The following is a 17,858-nucleotide window of genomic DNA, read 5'->3' as shown; positions in this document are numbered from 1 at the left end:
TTTTTTTTTTTTTTTTTTTTTTTTTTTAAACAACAACAACAACTCATCACTGCTTTTGTTTCATCTTCTCTGGCTGGGGTAGATCTATGAGGTGCCTTGAGTGCAGATTTACTGCTTTTAGTTCCCTCTTATTATAATGGAGGTTATTTTGTATCTGCAGCAGAACTGTGGATCAAATGGACCTAACAGCAATAGCACAGTCAGTGTTTGCGGGAACTTTTGTGTCTTAAAGAGACAGGAGATGGTATAGTTATCTGAAATTGTTGGAACAGAAGGGATTTAGCTGTTTTCCCTCACATCTCTTCAGTCCTAGAGCATTAGCAGAGGCAACTGTACCAGGGAAAGATGATTGCAATTTTGACTTTGTAGTCTTCAACTAAATGCCAAGAAGGAAAAAAAAAAAGAAGTCAATCAGGTTGTCAGTTTATTGCTCTGATTAAGAGTAAGTAATTAAGAGATAGGTGCATGCTTGCTGTGGAGGTAACCTGAAGTTCAAGTCTCTAGTCTGAATGAGGAGAAACAGGGACATGGATTTCTGTCATGTTCCAGAGCATGTCCTGTTCCTGAAGGTCGATCTTTCATCTGCTGGAATGAATACGTAGCCCCAGGTGATCACCTGCTCTGGGTAAGCCAACCTCTTTATCTTTTGAGAAGAAAAGACTTCTGCAGGTCCTAGGATTTTTTTCAGGGTGGAACAGGCACAGGCATCTTTTTGAAACAGAAGTAGTTGAATGGAGATAAGAAAACTGCTCTTATGTAGAACTGGGATTGCTTGGCTGCTAGAAAAAGTTTTGTTTCAGTCTCTTGAAAGACTTTTTTTTTTTTTTAAATAAAAGTATTTTTAGATTTTTATTTACTATGTGTTTTTAAGAGGATTTACTCTTCCTTTTGTTGAGTCTGCTTAATGTGGCCCACATTTTGGATGATAAGGCCTGATTGCCAGCTGTGCAAAGAGACAGTGAGGTGGTAAGGTCCTTCTTCCTGTAAAAATCCCACAATGGAGGGGATTCATGCTTGTGCTCACATGATGTGCTGTGCGTGTAGGATGGGAGCATGTGCAGGATACTGGGAAACTCACTCTTTTCCTTTGAATCAGGTTCTGTATTCCCATAATACTTTCTTTCCTCCAGCTGTTCGGCCTAGCATTTAAAAGAAAAGAAAACCTAATTTGTGCCTCTTTGATTTATTCTGTAACATTAAAGGACTTTGTATAGAAGGAAATTCCACACGCACATTTTGCCTGCTGGGCTTTCTTTGGTGCGGGGCGATGACTCACTCCTGCATGTGACAATAGCTTAGCTAATGGGGTGGAGGGGGTAAAAAGGGCAAGTGGTATCCAACAGGCTATTGCTGAATGCTGGGAATCCCAACACTTGGATTTTATTTTTGACCCTATTGGTTATTTAATATGTAACCTTCTCCAAGTCCTGTCCGTTATCCACCTTTGTTTACCCAGATATAAAATGGGGTCCTGAACAGCAGGACTTTGAAGGGGTGCTATAAAACCTGTGGTAGTTAGTGTTGATGGATTGCTTTGAGATCCTTGAGATACGGTTTGGGCATCCCAGCAAGCTGGAGGCGGGCTGGACTTTGAGCTGCTGAGGGCCAGGGAGAATATATCTTAGAAACCTGAGCAGGACTGCAGTCACTGTGCAGCCTGGGGTTCCACTGCTCCCATCACTTTGTTCCCAGCCCTGTCTGGTGCTGCTTCGTGAACAGACATGGGGAGTAATCCTGCTGAAAAAATAAAATATATGCACCTTTCTGGTGGAGTTGTTTTTCAATCGGATCAGTTTCCTACATGGAACAGGGATGTGGGTATGGGGTGGGAGTGAGATGTGCTGACCAAGATGACCTTTGCTGGCAAAAGCTGCCCTGCTGCTGATGGCAGCCTCTTCATGATGCAGAGCTTGAATACATTCATACTGTTTGGGTTTGGGCCCTCTGGATATTGACCCTGGAATTTTTCCTTTTTGTGAACTGCTTTGAAGTTTTGTCCATCTGCATAATTCCCAAATCTTTTTCCAGCCCAAAGCTTTGTAGTGGCTGGCCGTATTAGCTCTTATCCTTTTCTTTATTTTGTTCCCAAGACTCATTATTACTCATTTGTGTAGAAACAAATTGCATGAACCACTTTCCTGCTTATACTTCTAGACTGTCCATAGGCTTACATAAAATTAAAGTCATTTCTTTTCATTTAGAAAAGTAGAGACTATAAGTTTTTGAATTCAAAGCACTCACTGTAATGTTTTCCACATCTAAATTTACTGTTCTGTCTCTTTGTTTTCATGACCAGTGCATCTGATGACATTCTGAATGTTCTTTTCTCCATTTTTCTGACTCATGACATAGATAAATTCCCAGTTATGCTGATAATACAGTGGGTGTATCCTGCCATCTACTTCTGCACAATTACTTCTACTCTTGTCCTGGGAACTCTGAATAGGAAAAGTGCCTGAATTTCTCAGTCAGATTAAGGGGGTTTATTATCTAAATTCAGGAAGACTACAAACAAAAAGTGGCTACTGCTGTGTATATGTACCATGCAAATTTAAGTCAGAAATTCTAAGCAGCTTTTGAAGTTCAGGAGTAGTTTTTTTTTTGTTTGTTTGTTTGTTTTTTTTTTTTTTTAAATATATATATATATATATATATTCCTCCCTCTTATTCTCACATATGTATTCAAGAATAACCTTCAGCTTCACTGAAGTGGAGATTTGGGCCAGTAATGCAGAAGACATGTGGCTAGTTTCTTTAAACGGGTGAACATGTTTCCTGCAGACTGACAATGTTTGTACATGTCAGTCTGCTCCTGTTTTGAGCAGAAAATGCACCAGAACATGTCCTGCAGTAAGAGCTGCCCTTGCAGAAGTTAGTGTGGTTCCAGTGGCAGGATGCCCCAGCCTAGGTGAGGTCTCCTTCGATTGCAGGTACTGCTGTGTTGGCACCACAACCCTTCCCAGCTACCAGTGCAACCTATCTTTCTGCAGACGTCTGACAGCCTGTGTCACAACCTCACTGGAATAAATGCCATCAGCATTTGTTCCTGCAGGCAAGATCACCTGGAGCATGCTGGCGTGAAGTCTCAGCCTTTCCCTTTCATTCAGCTGCCTCCCCTTTACCAGAGTCAGCCTATTTGCATCAAGGGCTTTTTGGAAAAAGGGCAGCTCAAAAGTGTGTCATTGCCTCTGTTGCTGAAGCCTCCTCCCTCCTCCAGAGCAAGAAAAGAAAGACAACTCGACCTTGCATTTTTTACTTTTTTTTTTTTTTTTTTTTTCTCCAGGACTGATTTATTTTGAATCACAATACAACCCTAAAATCTGCAAATCTTATCCGTTTGCTAAAGCTTTTCTGTCACTCACTGTGCCTGTCTGCATTATAAAACTTAATTCAGCTCCTGCTGATGTTAATAGGTGTTTTTCAGGGAGAGCAGGCTATAGCCCTTGGGGTCTAACACTTCTGTCACATTGTAGCCTTGGAAGGTGGTGGCATTTTCCAATATGTACTTGACACAGTCACCTGTGGAGAATGCTGATTTGGTAGCAGTTAATACACCACTTGCATTCATTTTTCTTGGTTGTATGTGGCAGCTCAAAGAGCAAAGGAATGAAAACCCAGGCGATTAGTGGTATTTTTGCTGACTGTCCTCCTCTAAATCAAAGTGGGTATTCCCCTCTCCTTCCTTGATTAGTGTTCCTACTGCTGCGTGCAGCACCTTCTGTATTCTAATTCACAGCATGTAAAAATGAGGTCTCAAGTGCATATGCATGGATTTCATCTTAACTAGCCAGTGAAAAGTTTAAATTAGATGTTTCATCTAGAAACAAGAAATAGGATTCAAAATTAACAAAGACCTTGCAGCCTTCCTTGAGTTTACTTTCTGATACCACGTGGCAAGCAGTTCTCAGCTTTTTAGTCGCTCAGTGGAAGGTGCACATCAGCGTAGGGAATACTCCGTGTGGGAGCGACAGGCGGTGCTGGTTGAAGGAAAAAGTACTTTAGCCTCATTTGGTGACTTGGAAAATAATAGAATGACCTAATACAGGAAGATCATGAATAGCATCAGGTATTTCCTTTAAAGGCTTACTGGAGAGCAAGCCTTAGATGGATATCCAAGCTCCCTACTGAGGTAAGCCCTGAAGAGGTGATGATAATGATTTATACAGTTTTGTTTGGTCAAGGAAGAGGCATAGAGCCCAAACTCCTTTGTTGGCTGTGTATCAACTCTGCCCCCTACACATCTGGCCGACTCTGCTGTCTCACTTGGAGCATCAGGTGGAGAGCACCAGCCCTTCATTCTTCACCATTTTCTCTGGGAGGTGATGGGAGCAGTCCTGGGCATTCTCTGTCAGCAGCAGTAGTTCTGTTTTGTCAAGTGCTGGGAAGAACCAAGGAGAATCTGCTCTTTTGTTAGGGTAGAGAACTAGCACTGAGTGTGAATGTGCATCACCTTTTTGGTTTGGCTGAAATATTACACTTTTTCTTCACTGTTTAGAGGTGTTAATTCACTTCAGACTTTTTTTAGCAAACACTTTCCTTATGGAAAATAAGGGATTGTTCACCACAGGAATCTTAAAAATATATGTGTACAAAACTACAATAGTTATATCAATTGTTTGTAAAATACGTTGTTCAGCCATATTTAGCAGGCTAATGGGGAGAACCAATGTGGTCAGTGTCAGGGGAGAAGACCCTAATAAGAGTTGGCTGGAGTTAAGGGGCCAGAGTTTCAATTCTCACATGCAAAACATTGCTGTTTAGGTTTCAAGATAAAAAGCAGACACATTCAGGCCTGGGTTTCCTTGTGTGGCACGTGGCTGGAAAGTATACTGACACTCTGGCTTTGTCTCTCCATCTGTGCAATTTCAATCTTTTCAGTGGAATCAACAGATTGATTCAGTCTGTCTAAATAATCAGTCTGTACACAGTACCTTTAGTGATCTAATCATTGTGCTATATTGATTTTCTTTTGCTCCCTAAATTCAAAGAACTTGTGTAAAATAAGTAAGTAGCTTCTAAACAAAACTCTTTGCAGGAAGTTCTTTACTTCCATTCCCCACAGAGCCAGAAGTCAAGCAAACCTGGGTAGAGGGTGAGGAATGTCCTGCTTGTTTTATCACTGGCATCCAAAGATTTTCCAGAGGTGTTTGAGCAGTGCTCTATGCCCTACTGCATCTGAGACCTTTCCTAGGATTTCATTAAGTATGTGGCAGTCTTCCTCCACCAAGGAACTTAGGGTGCTCATGGTCCCTGGTTCTCTCTTCTGTGGAGATGTGTGCCAATGTTTGCACATGCTGTCCATATTTATCCATTAAATAGACTGCAGACCTTTGCAAAAGCAAAGCTGATTGCCTACAAGGAGGACTTATGGAACCTTTTTATTCACGCTGTAGAAATAACCAGTCATTTCCACACAGTCTCAGTTTAACACAAAGAAACTGCTTTCTTCTGGTGATCTGCCTGTTGTGACACCCCTCTCTTCTTTATCTCTTCAGAGCATATCATTTTTTTCCTTTAGGAGTTTATGAAAAGTTTCAGTCTCCTTTCCAGTTCTTCACAGCAAACCTGAATATCAGTCATTGTGTTTGAGACTTGCACAGACCTTTGTGCCCCTACCTCAGGGATGTCAGAGCTGTGATTGTCACCTTTCCCTGCTCTTTCCATCCAGTGCCTGCTGCTAGAAGAAGGAATACATGCAGGCTGTCTGTTCACTAGGCTTCCATGCAGATAACCCTTTACAGTACATGGGGCCATAGCTGGCTCCCTGAGGAGGAGGTGGTGGAGCCTGGCCACCAGGCTAGGACCTTAATCAGGTACTTCCTTAAAGATGGCCTTCATTTTTATTTATTTATTTATTTATTTATTTATTTATTTTCACAGGAACAGCCATAGCCTTCATTGCAGGAGACCTCTACAAGTTGACTGCTTTTATTCAATTTTGGACATTTCCTTGCAGTAACCTATGCTGGCACTGGAGGAATACATTCCAGTCTTACAGCAGACAGGAGGGCACCTCCGCTACTTTGTGAGGGACCCGTAGCCATCCATAAAACTGAATTGCTCTGTTCTTGCAGAGCCATGGGTGGCTGTGTGCTCCCAATAACTCCTCTGCTCTCACTCTCGCACCCTTGGCTGTTACAGATGCCCTTATGTATTTGTACAGATATAGCTGTCTCTTCCATGTTACAAAAGTTAGTTTTCTACTGTTCAGGGAAAAAGGATATAATTCTACTTCACCGTTTTCCCTGACAGCAGCTGTTAAACTCCAGCTAATATTTACCCATTAATCAATTGACACATACTGTTTTCATTGTGGTGACCTGAAAATAGTAAATATTTGTATTAAAAGCTATACAGTAAATCATGTATATGTCTTGTTCTAAAATGTTATTAGTTTTTAATTTGTGTGATGTTCAGTATGTAGTAAGGATCCCAGAAGAATGGAAATAAAAATAACAATAATAAAAAAGCAATTTAGTCATTAATTATTGTAGAAAATCATGTCTTACCTGCAGTAAGGAGAAATGAAGGTTTGGCTTTCCAGCAGAAATACCAACAAGCTGTAAAAGTTGGCTGACCATTATAATGTGAAAATTAGCTATAATCTCACAGGCATTTTCAATTTTCTTTGTAATTCATTAAAGCTGCAGTTTCCTGTATTCCATTTCTCTTGTGCATGGAAAAGATCTGCGTCATATAGTTGGGTGTCCAGCCTCCTTGAAAATGATCCTATTGATTAAGAACCTAATAATACTTTCCATCGTGGCTAAGCTTCATTTTGGCAATTTTGCTAATGCAGCACAATTTGTAGCATCAAAATGCCCATATCACTTTTTCTTTTGTAGCAAATAATTTATTCCAATCCTTTTTATGTTTATGTTTTTTGTTTGTTTGTTTTTTCCCTTCTGATTTTCCATGCACATGTTAAGTGCTTGCTATAGCAAAATTTCTCTTTGCTACCTTAGACAATATATGTAATGAACTTTATCTGTATTGCATTTTTAAGGGCAAGGAGCTAACTCTAAATAGACTGGGGCTTTTATGAAAATGAAAGCCACAAAGAGTTGCTTCATCATGGGAAATTGCTGCCAAATGTCATGTGAGCTCTTGCTTTCCTGGCACACACAAAGTAGAGAAACATTTTCATTTATAGCCCCTATCATCTTGACATTCAGCATCTTGACTTCTATTGCTTTACCACTTTTTAGTATATGAATGTTTTCCATCAAAATGGATTGTTATGAATACACTTATATTTAAATAACAAATGAGATAATATAAAGATACAGATAATTAGAGGCTTAGATAATGCTGTATAGAAACATTTTAATCAGATCAAAGAAAAAAACTACATTTTACTTTTATCATAGTCTGTTTTTAATAAGCCAAAGCTTAAAATCTGATGAATTGGCAATGATTTTGTGATATGATATTCAGAAAGAATGCATCCTGAATACCAAATGAATGAAAGTTACTGTGGACTATCATTGCTGTTTTTCATTTTGACCTTGAAAACTGGGTTAGCTTTGTATTCTGCACATTGCTAACCTTGAAGCACAAGCAATTGGAAAAACAGTGCTGAAGGTTAGCAATACTTTTGCTACAGTTATCATGGGGGAACTGTTTTTGGCACTGGAGGGGAATTGTCTTCAAGGTCTCCAAACAGCCTGAAAGTTCTGGTGATGACAGCACTTTCAATTATCATTATCCTAAAAATGTCCTTTTGTTCCAATGAAGCCTCACGTAGCTAAAAGGAAAGGTGACTAGAGGCTGGCATTAAATAATGTCATGAGGATGGAGACTCCTGAGAAGCTGCTAATCAAACCCTTTTGTTGCTGTGCAAACATATTCAGCACCGATGTATGACCTCACAAAATATTCATTGTTACAGCATTGTCATGGTAGGGCAAGTGAGTAGATATGTGTAAAGATTATAGCTCATGTGCCAAATAACTGCCCAGAAGGCTAAGGTCTTGCACTGCCCCAGTGCAAACTCTGAGTGTAGATGAAAAAATGGGCTTTGTAGAGGGATACTATCCTCTGAGATTGATAGAGGTATAAGACAGAGGGAAAAAAAAGTCCTAGTAGATCTTTATGAACATTATACTGTGATCATTTGCATTTCAAGGGAGCAGAGGAACCTGTAAACCACTTCTGTTTCAAATAATCTGAAATTAAGGTTCATTTTATTAAGAATCTTATATAAGCCTAATGTTTTAGATACATAAGATTTTACAAACTTTGTCATTTAGTTTTTTGTTGTTGATGAATTATTGTGGTCTCTGTCTTTATGACTGCAATCTCCTAATCCTCCTATGGCTACGTTAAAATTCAAGGCATCCATAAGGCACAAGTCCTTCTGCTGTAGTCCTAGTGCTGTAGTTATGATGATGCATAAAATAAATCATTGCAATTACTGAGGCAGTCTCAAGCACTTAGTAAGTCAGGCAATTGCTTCTTGAAACATGACTGAACTGAAGAAAGGATCATTAGTTATTTCCCTGGAGTACTTGGATATTGTAACCCTCTCCACAGGGTTCTATTAGAGAGTTAAGACCTGGTCATTTGTTCACACATCTCATTTTATCTTTCCCTTACTCAAATCCTCTCTGACAGCTGATGAATTCCAGAGCATGTCTCTTCACCCGTGGCATCTCCTTACCTGTCAAAGTTCAGGTCAAACAGCAAATGGCCAGCTGGATGGGAAGGAAGAGCCCAGCAATGGTAAAGAAAACAGATTTAAGTAGTTATTGCTGGAATGACTTAGGAGATAGGATGACTTTCTGAGACATACAACTATAAAATCATTTCCTGAGTAAGGAGGAAGATGTTAGGCGAGATCTTAAGTTTATTCACAAAAAGAGTGTAAAATGGTATAAACTATATAACTTTTATAATACTATGGAGGTCAGGAAGGAGTCTAAGCTAGCAATGGGGAGAGGTCAGGATCAGAGAGACACGAAAGCTTCGGTATTTCTTGGGTGCCATCATAGGTGTTGGCAGTGTCTGTGGACCTTGTGCTATGCTGTCTGGTGGCAATGGGGTGTGCTGTGAAGAGGAGAATAGGATCAGGAGAAGGTATTTGTCAGTGGGCATTTGCAGAAGCTAGCAAGTGACATCATGGCGCTCTGTCTCTTCTTACAGGTGACACCACTTCAGGCTGCTCAGGAGATCAAGAAGGGGGAGATATTTTCAGGGAGGAGAAAGGAAGGAGAGAAAGGAGGAGAAATCCAAGAGAGATTTCTCAGGAATCTTGTGGATTAAAAGGATGCAGAGGGAGCCTTGTTGGGGCACGATAGTGGTTGGAGAAACCAGTTGGAGCCCAGAGACTGATGGATATTTAGGTACTTTGTGGATGTAACTGGCAGTAGAGGAATATGGTTTGAGGGGATTGTTCTGGAGAGAGCTATCTTTGTAAAAGGGTTGAGAGGAGGGGAGGCCCCCTCAGGGAGAAGCTGTATGTTAGCTGCTGATAATATCAGAGCCTGGAAAAGCATGCAGCAGCGTGGTTCAGGACTGATTCAAGGGTAGATCAGATGTCCTTGTTTTGGGGGTGGCAACATCCACCAGAAAGGTGGGGCAGATGGCTGGAGGCAGTAACAGCTTCAGCTGCCCAAGTGGGATGTGCTGATGCTTGTCTGTGAACTCTTCGCTCCATCAGGAAGACTTTTTTTCTAGTGCTATTGTGAATGGTCTCCTGGTGCCAAGGGCCAAAGCGACGTTGAGAGGTACACTCCACCATTTTTCAAGCTTTCACACTTTTGACAGGTGCATCCTAGCATTTTTTTTTTTCCCAGTATTCTTTTTGATTCTAATGACTGATCCAGTTAAATTATCCCATGCAAACATAACATTTTGAATTACTTGTACCAACTTTTCGCAAGAGGGACACTGCAATCTAGACCCTGGGGTTTCCATGCATGTTCCTCAACAAAGGAACATTGTGAAGACACATGGGCAGTTGTATGAGTGTTTACTCAAGATGCTTTGCATCTCATTGCAGATACCATGTGATTTACCAGTTGCCATGGTAACTATGCATTTTTCCATTCCATAACTTGAATAAATGTTGAGATTGCCTTCGGTATAACTAACTTACCTTCCTCCTATAGTTGGACACAATTGTATTATCTAAAGAAAGCAGGGAAGAGACTCCCAACATTCATACTGAAACATATTTTTAGAGCATATAGTTAGTTAAGAAGCAGAAGCATTATTCTGTCTGGAACAAAATAAAAATAACTTAATATCTGATTATTTAAAATCGTAAAACAGGAGAAATATAAAATGTTACCTCAGTGGGATGATTAGTATTGTTCTATATTTTTCTGTGATTGTTATTTTTTGTGATGTTTTAGATTTTTTTAAATACTTTAAAATTTAATTAATTTTATCATTTTAAAGTATTATTCTTTACATAGGCATACAAGAAAGAGTTTTTTCTCATTTTCTTTGTTGTAAACTTGCAACAACATTTCTTGCTTGTGTGTTGTAACCTTCACTTTTGAATGAATTATTGCTCACAACAGCTGGTTAATTGTTAACCTGCTCTCACCCTCCCTCTCCTCCCATTTCTTTTATTTTATACTTTTTGCTAAATGTAGACAACTAATTTTCTAACAAAGGAAAAGAAAATAAAAACCAAAACCTTTCTTTTGCTCTTGTTCATGTATGTAATTTTTTTTTTAATCTTATATAGAAGCAGCATGATTTTTCTCAATTCTGTAGTTGACTGTGTTGAAGTCAGTGAGCATTTTATTCCATGTAATAGATGCAGAATCCAATCTCTTGTTATTAGGTGGAAGGACTGAGCTTTATTTTTCCTTCTACCCCTTCTACCCCATTTTTCCTTTCTTTTTGACAGCCTCCTTGTGTGCTCTACACATTGCTGTCTATGTAGGATACATTATCAAGTCTGCAAGTGATTAGAGGCTTATCTATTTTTGAATGATTTAGATGCATGAATTAATTAAGCAAGGAAAGAACTATTACAAAGCATTAGTAAAAAGAGTGGCCATTCCAGGCTGTTTTGGGGGGAGTTGAAACCGTCATCCAAACCCAAGAAAATTATATGCATGGTGATTTGTCCTTTTTTTGATATCAAAGCATTATATCCAACTTAGTTGGAAAAAAAACCACCAAAATACAGGATATAAAATCTAGTTTGTGACTTTTACTGTTTGACTGGAAGTTAAATAAATTGGTTTTATTTTCAAAGTTAGCTTTTAATTATTATTATTTTTTTAACTGCCTTGCTCAGTGCTTTTTCACATGCTCTGTTAGATGCTCCTGTTAAATGTCAGTGCATTTGAGAGATTTTGGTTTTGAAGTTGATGAAAATGAGCTCAAGCTTTATTTAGTGTTCTCATTTATATATATATATATATATATATATATATTATTTTTTTGCAAGGCCTGAACCAGGTCCTTTGCAGACTATTTGAGTGTGAGAAATCAGCTGCTTCCTTCTGTGAGCATAGGGGCTTCAGAGAAGGGTATGTGCCTTACAGTGATAAAAGTAATGAATGTAACCTCAGTGTAGTAGGCAAGCTGTAATCTTCCACATTTGAATTGCTGCTTTAATGTGGATAGCATATATATTTATTTTTAATTTAATAAAACACTTCTTTTTAATATTATTATTATTAGAATAATGGCATTGTCAGCATTGAGATGTGCTATGGACCTAAGGTAAGAGAGAAAGTTTTCTCTAGTAGACAGTGACAGGATGTCAGGCTTTTAAAACAATATTTTAATTTGCACCAAGTATAAATTGGAGTGAAAGGCAAAGAAAGAGATTAACAATCTTGTCTGTTTGACTTAGAAGCTGTAGATGCCCAACACTGGTAATTAGAGCACCGTAAAGCTGACAGCATCATATATTTACTGCTATATCTCCTCCATTCCTTCAGGAGACCTTATTTATTGCTACGTCCATTATAAAGGTTGTAAAGCCTTTGCACGTGTCCTTACCAAGGTGAATATTAGTCTACAGTAATAAATGCAATCAACTAATATTAGTTATCTTCTGCAGTTTTCATGGCTGTGTGAAAGCTACATGTGGAGTGCATTAAGAGCTAAGTTCCACCTCTTCTGGATGTTAATCAGGTTGTTATCTAGTTCCCCTTATATCCCAGTAGTTGGTAGAATTTCACCCTTCTGATGCTGTTATTATTCTCAAGTAGAGTTTCTGTATATCAATTGTCTTTGTTTTTTCTTTCCCTAAGACACATGGTAATAGCAGTATGAATCTTGGGGTATCTGGGTAAATTCTGTAGTTCTTCCCTCTTCCTAGCCAAGCAGTACTTCAGTCAATATGTTATTTTCGTTATGCATTTCACTGCAGCTCTAAGGCTTAAGCCTCTGCTGTTACAGCACTGGAAGACACTCGTGTCAGCAGCTGGCGGGTTGAACTTTTGCTTCATCTCTAAATGCAGGGGAGATGCTTGCATCTGGTGCTAGGATTTTTGTCCTGTAGGAAGCCTTACATTCTCTGGGGAAAAAAAATCCGATTCAGGTGAAAATAATACAGTTGCAAAATTAGAGGAGAAATAGAGATTTAATTCTCCTGCCACGTACTCTGGAAGCCTTGGGACCAGGTCATGCAGGCTCCAGCTCCAGGAGTAGTGAAGGGCTGGGGAACCCAAAGCCCTGCCTGCCTGGGGCATGTGGCACGCATGCTAGGAGCCTGGCAGCTTGGTTTCTCTTCAAACTGACATGTCCTGGCAGAGTTTCAGTTCTCGGGAATCCACATTTTTTCAATCAGAAAAAAAGTTGTGTTGGAAAATGTCCAGCCAGCTCTACACAACCATCTTCATTGCACGGCAACTGGAAGAGGTAGTTGGCACCTGCCCCTTTTGTTCTCAAGTCACATTAATTTGTCCTGCTATATTTCAAGGTGTTTGTTGTTGTTGACGTTGGTTTTTTGTTTGTTTACAAATATACGTGCTCTCAGCCTCCAGCCTCCAATTCTTCCATATCCTGCTGTTTTTGAAATAAGTGCTGCCCTGCTGTCTGTGAGAGAATGATAATGATATAAATACTGTCTAATGCCTTTTGCCTTTCTCTAGGTCCCCCCTCCTCCTTCTACCCCCCATTTTTTCCCCTCAGCTTTTGTATGGTTACAGAGGGAAGGTCTCCTAGGTTGTCCTTGCCAAGGTGGCAGCACTCTGTCAGGCTGTCAAACTTATCTCCTAATAGCTATGAAGAGTGTGTGCTCAAAGAAAGGGAAAACTGAAATGCGTAGCCTTCAGTTGTCTCAAAAACACATTTTTCATTACCGAACAAAGAGGTGTGGAGGGTTAAGGCTATGGTATCATTACTTTGGTGGTTGTGACACCAGCAATGCTTTCTTTCATGTTATTTTAGTAAATATGCTCTTTTTCCTGCATTAGAGATATTGCCTCCTTGTATTAAACCCCAATCCATAAATATGTTTTTTAACAGGGGCCTGTCTGGCCCCTGTTACCTCAGACTATTGCCTCAAATGGCAATAGTCTGAGGTAACAGGGGCCAGACAGGGGTTACGGAGAACTCAGCTTGGACTTGTTGTCGCTAACCTGCTGTGGAAGGCACCTTTTCTATTGTTCCTTTTGTCTTTACTGAACTGTACAGATTTTTATGTTTTTTAGTGGCCTACACGATGAAGCCCCAGTATTGCTTGCAGTGGGACCACTGATCGAGCTTGGGGACATAAGTGATTGAGGCTTTTTTGCCCCAGGACCTTCCTGCTCACATAAGGACTTGCATTTAGCATTGCCCTATCCCCATGAGCGGTTTCTTTCTTCTCAGTGATAGGAAAAGCAGAAATAATCCTACTCTCAGCAGTTTTGGGATTACAGGCAAAAATTGAGTTCCTTGATGTATGACTGTGTAGGGATATTAATCTTTTCCCTGATGCCTGTTGTCTGTCATCTCTGTTTTACCAGCAATATCCTTTTGACCCCTCTACAAGGGTAACTTGTTATTAATGTTGTCTTTGCAGCAGATGCTCAGTATGCAGATGACAGCTCCAACAATTTTTGTTACAGGGCTTATTTGGGGTGTTATTGAATGTGATACTCAAAATTAGTTTCAGCAACAAAGGATATATATATATATATATGTATATATATTTGTCAAGATGTGGCTCATGCTTGTCTCCCCATCGCTTGCAAAGTGGAGAAATTCGGAGCAGGTTTTGTTCAGCAGAGTATGGGCTCTTTGTTGTGCACTGCTGAGACAGATAGCTCAGCATGGGGCCACCAGGAAGTTTTGATATGATCCCTTTGCTGGGGAGATGGTGTTTGAATCATTTCAATTGTCCTGTAGTTTTACAGACTGGTCAGAAGTTGCCGAGAGCTAAAATGAAATCCCTGTGTAAGCCATTTTAATTTTTTATTAGTGGATTTCTGTTTCTCCCAGTATGTTATGGATTAGCACACGGCTTCAAAAGCAGATTTAACACCTGCACAGAGAAACAAAAATATTAGAGTACAAAGAAGAATGGGAGAAAAGTTCATGAGATGACAAAAATACTAAAATGCAATGTGAGTATTTTATGAGTTATACTTTAGAGTGAAATAAAATAACATAACCTTTTGTGCATTTTTTTTTAATATTATTTGTAAGAATGGTTATATGAAAAGCTGCTTTTGATGTTCCTGCAGTCCTATGAGGCAGTTTTTCCCTTGAAATTTGGAAAAAGTGGTGGTCATGCTACTGACTACAAAATAGGCAGTCCCATTTAAAATGTTTCTTGCTGTGATATTTTAAGTAGAGGTGGAATAGTAGCTATGTTTTCTGTCTTTCTAGAATAAAGAAGGACTGCAGAGAAAATATTTACCGGTCTCCTCCATATATAGCTCAGTTAAGATGTGCTGGTGACTTTGAAATGCTTTTCTCCTGCCGTAGTTGAAAGTGAATCAAGCCTATTAATGGGGATATTGGTCTCTTGAAACTCAGTGACATACTGCAACACATTCTGAGATGTATTATCCACAGAGATCAGAGATACTGTAGTCCATCTCCACTTTAATTGTGATGTGTTCATTTCCATTTTCCTGTCAAACAAGGAGGGATATCCTGTAAAGAATAGGGCCATTTTTGTACATCTATTTGTACTTTGGTGACTTTAAATCTAAATCTACACTCTCCACAATAACAGATTCAAGGGAAAAACATAGCAAAGTGTAAGCAGGCAGTCACACTTGGTCTTTGATAGATGCTGTCTGAAAGAGTGTCTCTTATAGGAGAAGCTGTTAATAGGATGACCATTTTTTTTTTTTTTTTTTTTTTTTTTTCTACTTTCTTCTATGTAGGTAAGGTAAATATGTTTGTATCTTATAGCTAGGACTAATTTCATTGTGTACTACCAGCATTTGCAAATGCCTCACATTGTGAAAATCCATTTTCAGTTGTGTATGAGATTGTCAAGCCTTATCTGCTTGTTCTGAAAGGTGTCTGCCTCAGATTTTAATGAAAAATGTAACCAACATGGTTCAGCGGCTGCTAAGAGTGAAGTTAGATGTAAATACCATTTTGCTGTGCTTAAAAAAAAAAAAAAAAAAAAAAAAAGGCTGAAGTTTCTCTGAAAAGCTCTTATGCCCTTGTACTTCTGAAGTGGGATTTGAAATCCCTTTGGGGAATAGTCATTGGTGTTTATTTTTGTTGGTGGTGGTGATGTTTTTTTGCCATCTTCATGAATATCCACCCCAGTTGGCCAAGTTAGAGGCCTAAAACCACAGCTTGTACAGGCATTTTGTCTGAACTTTGACTCAGGACAACTCCTTACCATATGTTGAACAAGGCAGAGCTATATTGTGGAACAGGGCAGAGCTTTTTTTTTTTTTTTTGTTTTGTTTTGTTTTGTTTTGTTTTGTCAAAGGAGCTAAATTAAAGAATATAAAGAATAATGACTAGTGTTTCTCTGTTTTTGGATGTGACTTTTTTTTTCTTGACTGTGTTATTGTAACTCCTTTTTTGAATGGGTAATATGTGCCAGGGATTGATTACAACAACTAAGCAAAAATCTACCTTTCCATGAAAAGTATCAGTCTGCTGACATGAGGATCTTGTTATTTGATGGCTTTTGTCTACTTTTTTCACCTACTTGAGCAGCTTCCCTGCGCTTCAGTGGAACCTTCTTTACCCTTGTGTTTCCAAGCCCCTTCCAGCCTCCGCCCTTGCATTTCATGTCTCACACAGAAATATTTACATGTGGGCATGGGACATGTGTGCAGGGAAGCTCTATGGGTTCACTGAGGGGGACTCCTCTTCAGAACACAAACAGCCCCAGGAATCTTTCGTGTTAGGCTTTTCCTGTGCCTCTCAAGGGCATGCCCAGGCACCAGCATCAAAAGAGGCAGAAGTGATCAGCATTATCTGATTGTGTTCAGTCAGTTTTACCAAACTGTGCTATGAAAACAAAATGTTCCTGCCCTCCTAGAGAAGGCAGTATCTCTGTTATTTAATGTGATTTTGAAGCAGATAGCCTGTCTAAAGTTTGCTTTGTTGCTTATTGCTCAAAGATTCTTCTCTTTGCTTTTGCTCCATTGTGTGGCAGCAGGAAAATCTGTACACAGGCTGGATTTTTGGTGTTCCATTAATTTTATGGATACCTTTATTCAGTTTCTCTCTTAATTTCTTACTTTACCCACTGAAATCAACAATGCAAGAGATGCTCTGGACCTGGGGTATGCCTGGGTAGCTCTGGATCAGGTCATTTTATTAAAAAAACAGGTGTAGAGATACTGAAGAAGTTATGTCATTGGGAAGTGCATATTTTGCCTTGCTAGCTGGTGGTGCTTCATTAATAGCTAAAACAAATAAGATATTTGCACAGATGTTCTGTGGAGGAGTTATGTGAAAATGAAATTTCTGCTCAAAGGAGCAGGCTTCTGAACAGCCCGTGTCCATTGCAGAGCACTGTTCTTTTTAAGAAGGAGTGGGCTGCCAAGAGCTGTTAGGACGTACAGTAGCTTTTCAACTCTATTTCTAGCAGTGGATGTTTCTAGTAGCTAGAGGGGAGGGAGCATATTCTGTGTGTTGGTTCCTGTTTCAATTAATTACAAGTCCAAACTAAGGAATTTAAGAGACACGGAAACGTCCCTGACTGATATACAAATTATTGGCTGCTTTGGCCACAGATCAGGTTCTTCCATGCCAACTGCAGAAAATGCAGAAGTCAAGTGTCCTCCCTGATGAAGCTGGCATGCCAAGGTTATTTGCAACGCTGTCATAGGTACCTCTACTTTCTGCTACTTCAGTGGTAATTCAGAGGGTCATATTCCTACCCATGCAAAGCGTAACCTGCACAAGTTAAGGCCTGCTAAGCAAGGAGTCCCAGTGTTTCATTCCAGTAAGCGTATAAATATTTATACTACCCCAGGCTTCCTTTCATGCTGAAAAAAAAAGGTAATGCTTGTCTGCTGTTAAAATATATTACCTGGGAGATAAATGGCCTATCTCCGTAGGAGAAAGATAGATGAGAGCACTGGAAACTTGACCGTAATAGTGGCCAAAAGATCTGCCAAGCCCAGAGGGCCTTCCTGCTTGCTCGAAGTGCCTGCCAGTAAGTAGTGTAGAAGTTGATAGTGCTGTGTTTAGCTATCAAGAGGTGAGGTGATTAATTAAAAGCTGTAATAAATGTGAAATAAACATTCCTAGCATGTGTGTAGCGTAGGAGCAAATGGTGCTTATGAAGAGAAAACTGAGACATGGGAGAGTCTGGGCAAGTGACTTGCTCAAGGCCATGTATGGAAGGAGACAATGATTAACCTCTACAACACCTCTGGTGTTCTTCACCCTACTGACGTGCCTCTGCAAACCCACAAATGCAAGCATACAAATCCAAAGTAAAGTAAATGCCAAGTAGGCAG

General features: G+C 39.6%; 1 protein-coding gene and 1 long non-coding RNA gene across 3 annotated transcripts in view; one reads left to right on the top strand and one right to left on the bottom strand.

The window, feature by feature from the left end:
* The window catches only part of LOC118161348, a 14,154-nt gene extending 7,134 nt beyond the window's left edge, over positions 1 to 7,020 (bottom strand). The window contains exon 1 of the long non-coding RNA XR_004747960.1: positions 6,510 to 7,020. This is a non-coding gene — a long non-coding RNA (uncharacterized LOC118161348). The remainder of the gene's footprint in view (positions 1 to 6,509) is intronic.
* RAPGEF5 (Rap guanine nucleotide exchange factor 5) overlaps positions 1 to 17,858 on the top strand; it is a 158,445-nt gene that overhangs the window by 76,564 nt on the left and 64,023 nt on the right. The window lies entirely within an intron of this gene.

This window comes from Oxyura jamaicensis, chromosome 2 (assembly GCF_011077185.1).
Source record: "Oxyura jamaicensis isolate SHBP4307 breed ruddy duck chromosome 2, BPBGC_Ojam_1.0, whole genome shotgun sequence".
Taxonomy (NCBI): domain Eukaryota; kingdom Metazoa; phylum Chordata; class Aves; order Anseriformes; family Anatidae; genus Oxyura; species Oxyura jamaicensis.
The sequence above is the reverse complement of the archived record's forward strand: the minus strand, read 5'-3'. Positions and strand labels throughout refer to the sequence as shown.